The sequence below is a fragment of the Trichosurus vulpecula genome, chromosome 6 (genome assembly GCF_011100635.1).
Source record: "Trichosurus vulpecula isolate mTriVul1 chromosome 6, mTriVul1.pri, whole genome shotgun sequence".
Lineage (NCBI taxonomy): Eukaryota > Metazoa > Chordata > Mammalia > Diprotodontia > Phalangeridae > Trichosurus > Trichosurus vulpecula.
The window spans coordinates 199074696-199085311 of record NC_050578.1 but is presented as its reverse complement, the minus strand read 5'-3'; the positions used below and the strand labels follow the sequence as shown (position 1 = coordinate 199085311).

General features: G+C 38.8%; 1 non-coding gene across 1 annotated transcript; it reads left to right on the top strand.

Annotated features, from left to right (window-relative positions):
* The first annotated feature begins 465 nt into the window (after positions 1-465).
* On the top strand, positions 466-576 carry LOC118855631. The gene has a single exon (XR_005010794.1). It is a non-coding gene; the product is annotated as a U6 spliceosomal RNA (small nuclear RNA).
* Positions 577-10616: the final 10040 nt, after the last annotated feature.

The following is a 10616-nucleotide window of genomic DNA, read 5'->3' as shown; positions in this document are numbered from 1 at the left end:
AGAGGTACATTTTTCCGACCTAGGGGTGACTGAGCCTATAGTTGAATCTTAAAGTAATCCTTGTAATTAAAAGTCAATTGCATTGAACCAGATGTAGATCTTTAACTGAGTGGCCATTATGAAGAAAACTATTGTTTTAAAGATTTTTTTTACAAAGGAATTGCTAACAGAACATAGTTTCTCAGGGACTTAGAGCCGGAAGGGACCTCTGATTGTAGAGCCTACAGTATTAAACCTGTAGAACAGTGGTGTCAAACTCAGACAGAAACAGGAGCCACTAATTGGTACATGAGAGGTTCCTATGGGTCTCGTATTGATTTGGTTTTAAAATGGAATATTATTTGTGTTTTATTATATTTTTATTTATTTTATTAAATATTTTGTAGTCGTGTTTTAATCTGGTGCAGTCGGCACTGGAGAGTGTTGAAGGCCACATGTAGCCTGTGGGCTGTGTGGTTGACACCTCTGCTTTAGGGGAAGTAGCACAGCTACTAAAATTAGAATGATGCAGAGAAGTTTAGTATGGTCCTTTTGGAAAAAAATGGCACATAAATTCATGAAGTGTTCCATATTTTTAACTGGAGAAAAGTACCACCCTCCACAACTAAAATAAATGTGTGTGTGTGTGTGTGTGTGTGTGTGTGTGTGTGTGTAAAATGGGTCTTAGAGATCATCACTTTCATTTTACAAGTGCAGAAAATGAGGACCCTCCAGACTTAGGGACACACTTGTCCAAAGTCCCAGCTAGGAAATGGACTCAAACCCAAGTTTTCTGACTTTAACTTCAGGGCCCTTTTCATTATACATGTTGCCTCTTTATTAGCTGGATTATAAAGATAGACTAGCTTTTTGGGATATTACTAAGATAACATTTCACTGAATCATCACGGTTTAGTCATATGTGTAAATATAACACACTATTAATAGAAATATATCATGCATTTAAAGTTCTTGGATTGGACTTATGAACAACTATGAAACCCCAGGAATCTTGATGGAGACAGATTATCACTGCTGTCAGCTATAAGCTCCAGATTTATGTCCCTCCCAGGTTCCTGCTTCCCTGGATTCACCCCTGGCTGCTGGGCTCCTTCTCCCAAAGAAAGAACAACTCAGGAGTTGGGAGGATGTACCCTGATTTTAAAACTGGCCCAGACTACAGATTGATTATATATCCTGAATACTCTTAAGGCATTACAACATCAGGTCACATTTAAAAATATTTTTCATTAAAATCTTTTCTTTTTACATCTCAAAATATCTCCCCTGTGCTCATAAAAAATGTAATCAGTTTTTACCTAGCATGGAGGTACTCGAGTTGGGACCAGTGTGGTCAATGTTACACAAAGAATATATTTAAAGGGAAAAAAAGAGAAGAGAAAGAAAAAAATATCATTGAATTTGATTAATACATTAAAACAAAACAAAACAGAAACAATCAGCAACTGATGATATACGCAATGATCCACGCCTTTGGGTCTCCTATCTCTGCAAAAGAATGGTGGTGAGGTGTCTTTAATAATTCATTTTTACATACAACTTTATGGCTTACAAAACACAACCCCTACCCCCAACAACTCTGCAAGGTAGGTAATTATAGAATAGGCTCCTCTTGTCCTTATAAAATAATCTGGAGTCAGAAGGCCTGGATTCCCTTTCCATTTCTGACCCTTTTGTTATGTGATGCTGGGCCAGTGGCTTCATCTCTCTGAGCGTTCATTTCATAAAATCCCAATAAGTCAGACACCTTCCAGTCTGACTCCTGTCATTTTCTAGGGTGAAATGTTTGAGTTACTTGTCTTTGGTGATCATGTCTTCTCTTTGAGTCTCAGCTTAGTGATTTGTAAAATTAGAGGGTTGAAATAGATAGTTCCCAAAGTCCCTCCTACTCTCAAACTCTATGATCATACATAGCCCTCTTTATGGGGAGACGGCCAGCAGTCAATAAATAGAAATGCATGAATAGGACAGGATACATAGGACAATAACACAGTAGCAAAGGAAGAACCTTAGAAACAGATGTCTATCTCAGCCTCAGATAGCTTCAAACGTCCGTGAGTTTGAGACCAGGCTGGGAACCATGCTGTATGTGCATCTATTGAATTAGGGATGCTTAGCCTATAAAACAGGAGACTTTAAAGGGATGTAACTACTATCTTCACGTATCTTAAAGGTTAGTGTGAGGAAAAGGAATTAGATATATTCTGCTGGGCCCTAGAGACTCAAACTAGAATCAAAAGGTAGAAATTATAGAATAGTAGATTTAATACAAGGAAGAATTGTCCAATAGGTAGAATCTTTTGACAGAAGAATGGGCTGCCTTGGGAGGTAATGAGCCCCCTGGGGGTCTTCAAATAGAGGTGAGGGAATTGAACACTTACTTTGCTAGGGATTTTGTTGTGAATTGTGAGGTTCCTTTCAACTCTAGAATTCACAAGTTCTGGGATTCTATTCTCCTTCCCCCTACTCCAAATCAATCCTATCTGAGCCAGGCTTGGAGGCTTGCTGGTGATAACATTTTGGGAATGGCATTTGATGGGTACATCTGTGTAGACAGCTGCAAACAACTGTCTGGGTAGATAATGAATTCAGGACTAGGGAATGGGCTGAGGCATTTCCCTGGCACCTACAATAAACACAACAATAAAACCAAAAAGACCCTCTGCCTCTTTTCATCTAATCATTCATTCCTCTAGGTTGAAATTGTTATTGATGGATTAAAAATTCTGAGAGATCTACTACTGGAAAGCATGAGAAGTTTTAGGGATGATAAAACACACACTCACACACACGCACGCACGCACATGCACGCACACGACACTACACTTCTCCCCACTCTGAAAACTCAAGATTTCATCAATCATCTCGATATTTCATTATTTCCTCTCAATAACTTTCTTGTTAATTATTCTAATCCTTTGCACTTTTGCTCATGTGGACTCACTAGCCAAACATTGCAGCACAGGGGCACAGAACAGACCACAGCACCAAGTGTACCAGGGATGTTTTCTCAGCATTTCTTGGGGGCTGAGAGTGGCGTGCAAGGATCATTTAAAAAAATATTTGCAATAAACAAAGATCCTGTATGTACCTGTGGCAAGCCCTTGCCATATGCTTTGACAGAATCTCAGGCACTGGTGGCAGCTGATTCGTTTTATGGAGATTTGCATGTTGCTGTTTTCATGCCATTTAAAAGTGTGTGTGAAGGTATGAGTGTGCGTGTGTACACAGTTTAATGGATGGCCGAGGCCATCCCAGAACATTAACAACCTGTAGTGTCTTTATGAGCTATCATGTGTAACTGGGCACACCCCATCTTAGAAACATTACCAACCTACATTATGTTTCTACCGAGGGCAATTATTCCTTAGACATATTGTTTTGCTGCCAAAAGCCATTTGGTAGAGATATCAGCCTTTGCACAGGAAAATATAATGAGACTCAGAACTGGAGGAAGATAACATTACCATGCTCAGCTGCATGAAGAGACATGAAAGCCTTTGCAAAGATGATTAAATTATAAACATTGATAAACATGTTTCCATTATTAGGTGTTTAAAACAAAATTCTGTTTGCAAGGCACATTTGTAAATTTTCACTTAAACAAAACAAAACAATAACGAACTTCTGTTTAAAACCTCAACATGTTTGCAGGGTGCCAGTTAATGGGATGGGGTCTTCCCATTAAATTTCCCTAACAGATTTATAAAGTATTTTTTTTCACATTACAACCCTTTAAAGTAGGTTGTGTTGGGATCTAATGATTCCCTTTCTTCAGATAAGGAAAATGAAGCCCAGGGAGATGAAATGATTTACTCCAAATCTTAGGGGTTAGAAGGGGTAGATAGAATAAGAACTCAACTCATATTCTTTGATTTAACGTTGCTCTTTTGACTATCTAATTCATATCTGACAATAATGTAGCATTTTTATGGTAACAAAGTGCCGCCATATGCATGTTCTTTTTTATTACTCACAATCTTAGAAGTAGTAGTGTAGAAAAAATGGGAAGAATGTTGACCCTGAGAGTCAGAGGACCTGGATTCAAATCCCAGCTCTGCCATTTACTACCTGGGTGACTTTGGGCAATTCTTTTACCCTCTCTGGTTGTTGTTTTTTAGTTGATTAGTCATATCTGACCCTCTGTGACCCCATTTGGGGTTTTCTTGGTAAAGATCCTGGGGTGGTTTGCCATTTCCTTCTCCAGCTCATTTTATAGATGAGGAAACTGAGGCAAATAGAATTAAATGATTTGCCTGGGTTCACATAGTTAGTAAGTGTCTGAGGCCAAAATTGAACTCAGGTCCTCCTGATTCCAGGGCTAGCACTCTTATACAATGGACCTTAAATGTAAAATGAGTAGGAGTTGGACTTGATGAGTTCTAAGGTCCCTTCTCTGCATTGGTGTTCCTATGGCATCCTCTCCATCGATAAGTGGTTATATTGTTGGGGCCCTCTTACCTGGTGAGGAGATACAGCAGAAAACAGAATTAGTAAGGTGCTGGAAAGAAAAAAAAAGGAAAAACACTGTTTGGGTCTTAGCTTTTTCACTATGTGACCATGGGCTACTCATGTGACAACTTCAACTTTCAATTTCCTCATTCTTAAATTAAGAATGTCTTAGTACAGTTTTAAGCTATTACTTAAATGTTAAGAGTTTAAAACTGCAGCAACACTTTTGGAAGAGTATGAATGATATATGTACTTTCTACTTCAATAGACTTGTGAAGAAAGTATTGAGTATACATTAAAGCACTGTAGAATTATGATCTGGGCAGTGAGATGGCATTGTAGATAGAGTGCTAGACTTGGTATCACAAAGACTCATCATCATGAGTTCAAATCTAGCTTCAGGTACTTACGAGCTATGTGACCCTAGGCAAGTCACTTAACTATGTTTGCCTCATCTGTAAAATGAGGTGGAGAAGGAAAAGGCAAACTAGTCCAGTATATTTGCCAAGAAAACCTGATATGAGGTCACAAAGAGTCAGACATGACTGAAAAATGACTGAACAGAAACATAACCTGCTGCTATTCTAGTTGGGATAGAAGGGTGAGAGGCCATAGACTTAGTATGAACACAAATCTTTACAATAACAAGATAAAAGTGGATGCCTGGTGTCCGTGAATCAATCATCCCATATTCATTAAAACACCTATTATGTGCCAGCTAAGTGCTAGATACCATGAGAATGTTTCCCTAGACCTAATGGAATTTAAAACACACAGTGAACCAAGTCTTGAAGGGATTACCTACTTCACTTCATTTCATAGTATCCTTCCTGCTTCCTTCAAGGCACAACTTATGTGTCATCACATATGAACAAATAAACAATTGAATGCAAAATTGTTTTTAAGTGTCCATTATGTGCCAAGCACAGTGCTAAGCATGGGGACACAAAAACAAAAGGGAGGCCATCCTTACCTTTAATGGCAAGTAAAGTGGGACTTTTTGTTGTCTTTTGTTTTGGAGTGCTTTTCAGCACTAAGGCAATCAAGTGTCTTTGAGTCTTGCCTTTGTTTGAATCAAGAAAGTAAAGTGGGGCTTTTTTTGTCTTTTGTTTTGGAGTGCTTCTCAGCACTAAGGCAATCAAGTGCCTTTGAGTCTTGCCTTTGTTTCAATCAAGAGTCTTTGATTGAATCTGACCCTGAAGAAGTACATATATACTCTGAGGTTAGCATTTTGCTTGGGGCTCACTCACTAGAAAAGTGTTATGTGATTTGACCAGACAAGATTCTGGGTAGCAGTTAAAGAACCCCTGGCTTTGAAAACCCCAAATGTTGGTGCTTCTCTCTCCAGTAACTATGTATGTAATGTCTTGGTCAAATGTCTAGAAGTCTGTCTGTTGATTTGTGTTATTTTTCTCTTTATGTAATTTCTGTTTGTGTTTTCTCTGATATTCAGGATGCTGACTTTTACCCTTGAATTAAGTGAATGATATATACATACATACATACACACACACACATATGTATATGTTTAAAGTAAGATTGTTAACTCCTCAAAGTTGCTTTCCTTAGAAAAGGTGATCAAAGAACCTGTGCCTTATACCCCCACAGTAGTGGCAAGTAGCATTGTTGTTTCATTCCCTCAAGGACTTTACCTTCCAATGAATGAGGCAATCCATATAGAGAGTCATGAGTCTCTCTAGGTTTTGTTGGTTTTAGAGCACTGGGTTCAAAGTCAGGAGATCAGGGCTGTAGCCCTATTCTAGCTTTCCTGAAAACAGGCTACAGGATAGAGAAGAACTAGACCACTGGAGAAGTGCTTTATCTGATCCAGTGGAAGAAAGCAAATCATGTGGAGTCAGAGCACCTGGACACACTGCCATTTATTTCCTCTATGACTTGGGTTAGTTATTTAATCTGGCCGCTGGCCATTTGTTCACTTGTGAAGTGAGCCACCTTAAAGGTCCTTCCTGGCTCTAACTTTTGTAGACACTGAATTCCTTGAGGGTGGGAATCTTTTCCTTTCTAACACTATAATATCTAGTATCACTTACACAGAGGTAGAGCCCATAATAAATACTGTGGACTGTCATAAAACAGAGACAGATTTAGAGCTATCTCTTCTGCATGAATACCTAAAATCCATTTTCTAGTTCCTTGTAGGACTCCCTAAGTTTTTTTGGACCCCTGGCCTGTGAACCTAGAATTCATATTCATATCTGTACTGATGGATTTCATCATCAAGTCCTGGGACAATTATTAATTTTCTATTTTTTCTGCTAGATGAGTGGGCCTTGTCTGGGAAATTTTTTGTGTGTTTTTAAAGTAAATGCTGAAAATATCAACTTCATATAATAAGACCAAGATTTATTTCATTTATTTATTCTCAAAAGTGTCACAAAAGGCTCTCAATTTTTTTTCTGAGAAAAATTACTTCCCAAATCCCATTCTTTGCAACATGCTTTAAAAGATTCTTGGAAAAAAAATAAAAAAGGGAATAAAGACCTATATGTACAAAAATATTTATAGTAGCACTTCTCTGGTGGCAAAGAATTGGAAATAGAGGGGATGCCCATCAATTGCGGAATGGCTGAACAAATTGTATTATGTGATTATGATGGAATGCTATTGGACTACAAGAAATGATGAGCAGGGTGCTCTCAGAAAAACCTGGAAAGGCTTACATAAGGTGATGCAAAGTGAAATGTACTTTGTACAAAGTAACAGCAATATAGTAAGGTGATCAGCTGTGAATGACTTAGCTATTCTTAGCAATACAATGATCCAAGACAACTCTGAAGGGGACTTATAGAGGAAAATGCTATCCATCCCCAGAGAGAGAAATGATGGTGCCTGAATACAGATTGAAGCATACTTTTTTACTTTATTTTTCTTTAGGTTATTTTTTTTGGTCTATGTTTTCTTTCATAACAAGACTATTATGGAAATGTTTGCATGAGTACACATCTATAACCTATATCAAATTGCTTACTTTCTTGATGAGGGGGATTGGGGAGGGAGGAAGGGAGAAAATTTGGAACTCTAAGTATTAAAAATGAATTTTTAAAATTGTTTTTACATGTAACTGGGAAAAGATTAAATACTAAACAAAATTTTTTTAAATGTTGGAAGGGTTGGGCTTCTTATGCTTTGTTTATTCAGACATTTCAAAAAAAATCTATTCATGGAAGCTTCTTTCAGAAAACTCAGTCCTTTAATTTTGGGGTCATCTTTCTACAAGTTAGGATTTAGACATACAGAAAGGATTTTTGAGTTAACACTGCATTGATCCAAGAAAATGACAAGAAACAAATCAATATGAAAATCAATAAAAGAGACAACATGATGCAGTAAATAAAGTTCTGGATTCTGTTCTGTTATTTTCAGGCTTGTCTGGTTCTTCATGACCCCATTTGGGGTTTTCTTGGCAAAGACATTGGAGTGTTTCTACATTTCCTCCTCCAGCCTGTTTTACAGGTGAGGAAACTGAGTCAAACAGGGTTAAGTGACTTGCCCAAGGTCATATAGCTAGTGTCTGAGGCCATATTTGAACTCAAGAAGACGAGTCCTCCTGATTCCAGGCCCAGCACTCTATCCATTGCACTACCTAGCTGCCCTGAATTCTGAATTAGGTAACAAAGAAGGTGGACCTGATGTCAAGTTTTATCACTGCTATTGTTCTGTAGTGTTGGGCAAATCTCTGAGCCTCTATTTCCTCACCTGTAAAATGGTTGATGACAATGACAATTAATTAAATTGAATATTGTGTAATTATTAGAATAACTAAGCTTGTCTTATTATGAGCTATAACAATAGACATCTCTCCCTTCTTTGAAGAGGAAGGGAACTATGGGTATAGAACATCATATATATTGTCAGGCTCCAGTGATATATATTTATTAATTTGGCCGAACTGATGTTTTGTGGGTTTTGTTTGTTTTTCCTTTTGCCCATTTTCATTTTTATTCTGTTATCAAAGTAGAGATAAAGAAGGGACATATTCTTAGTTTCTACTCCACAGAGCAAGATGCCCCTCCCATGATAAGCTGATCACTCTAGATCTCATCACCACCATACTGCAAACTCAACCTTGGATACTCGAAATCCTTCCCAGCTCCCTCACCTCCTCTCCCCTCTGATTGGAGGGAGGAGAGTGGGGTGCTCAACTCCTCCTAAAGCTTCCTTTATAGAAAGTATCCTTTGGACTTTCCAGCTCACTCTCCACTTTCCCTCTGCATCTCTGCTTGCTTTCAACTCCAGGGAATAAGATGGGTACCCCCTGCTATCTTCCCTGCTCTTTCCAGCCTTCTTTTCTCTGCTGTCTTCCCCTATTCGATCATGAGCCCCTGGAGGAGAGGGACTGACTTATTTTTTCTTATTTGTATCCCCAGCACTTAGCATAAGGCCTGGCACATCATAGGCACTTCATAAATGTTTGTTGAAATGAATGTAAGAACAACAGGATCAGCAATTTAAAATAATACTGTAAAATTGCATAAAGCAAAATAAACTTGAAACAGCTTGTACAACGATGAAATACTCAGAATATCCCGCTTTGCAAAAGAACATCAGGGAGATAGAGTTAATTTTGGGGGGGGTTGTTATTTAGGGGTCAACAGAGGTAGCAACAACCCTACTTGTCCATGGCTGCATAGCCAGAGAGGTGTTTGTCTGGGACCAAGAACAGTGTGGATGACACAATGGATTCCAGAGAAATAGACAAGAATGTCCTTTGGATAACAGTCTGGGAATTCTGGTCCCAGGGAAGCAGGCCACAAAGTAAAACTAATAGAGCTAGTTCAGAAAGCCAAGGCAGCTGGATTTCAAAAGTCAACACATAATACGAATTACCCTCTTGCAGAACTTCTGGGAGCATCAAATTCGACTCACTCAGGACCTCAGAGTTAGGGATTCTGTGAGGTCATCTAGTTTAATCCCAATCTAAACAGGAATCTATCCTACAACATTTATGACATAGTCATCTGGCTTCTGTTGGGAAGCCTCTACTTCTGAGGGTGGGGAAGCTCACCAGCGCCTGTCCTACTGAATTGTTAGGAAGTTTTTCCTTGGTTTGGGTTTTGTAACTAAGAACATTGCTTATTGTTTTGCCTTCTGGGATCAGAAAGAACAAGCTGACATTTTATACATGATAGATGACTTAGAAGTGATTCTCGTGACTTATACAAAGCAGAATTTAAACTTGAAGAATACTTAGTGATCATTTCTCTAGCTAACTTAGCCCCTGCCCCGACACCCCTTGACCCCAGAGATGCCTATGGGAAAATTAGGATTTGGCTCTTCTCTAGATTTCTAAAACAATAGGAATATTGTCTTCACATGCTGAGGCAATGAGACACTGAATATAGGACATGTTTTACTCAATTTAACAAAAAAAGGGGGGGACAGGTGGAGAGAATTCCTGAAGTCAGAAAGACTTCTCTTCCTGAGTTCAAATCTGGCCTTAGACACTTGCTAGTTGTGTAACCCTGGGCAAGTCACTTAACCCTGCTTGGCTCAGTTTCTTCATCTGTGAGATGAGCTGAAGAAGGAAATGGCAATCTGCTCCAGTATTTTTGCCAAGAAAACCCCAAATGGGCTCACAAAGAGTAGGACACAACTGAAAAATGACTGAACAACAAACAAAAAAGAAAAGAAAATCGCATAAACCCACAGAGACTCAAGACAACTCCCTTTTCTCCAGTGAACTGCTGCCTTCGTTAGGGACCCATAAAGTCTTCCTTACCTGTAGTACTACCCTAGGTCTCAGTCCATCCTTGCAGAAAAGAGAATAACTTGGGCGGGGGGTTCTAAAGTGACAAGTTATCCTCCCCTCTCCACAGCCCCATCTTCCTAGGGATTTGTACATTCTTCAGGACTTACAGCACAGTTATGGTTGGGAACTCCCAAAGGTGAAAGTACTTGAACTTTATAGTGAATTGAGACCCCTTCCTTAGACCTGCATGATCCATATGATTTACAGTATCCATGAAAAACAAAGTCTGTGTTTGCACCTACACACATTGGTTCCATTCTGTGTGACTCCTCAATTTCAGTTCCCAATTGGTCCATGAATTATTGTGGCCCAAGAATTCCTACTCTTCACCCTCATTATCTAATATTGATTCTTCAGTGCAAGTGGTTCCCTGAAGCACCCTTGTGAATATTCA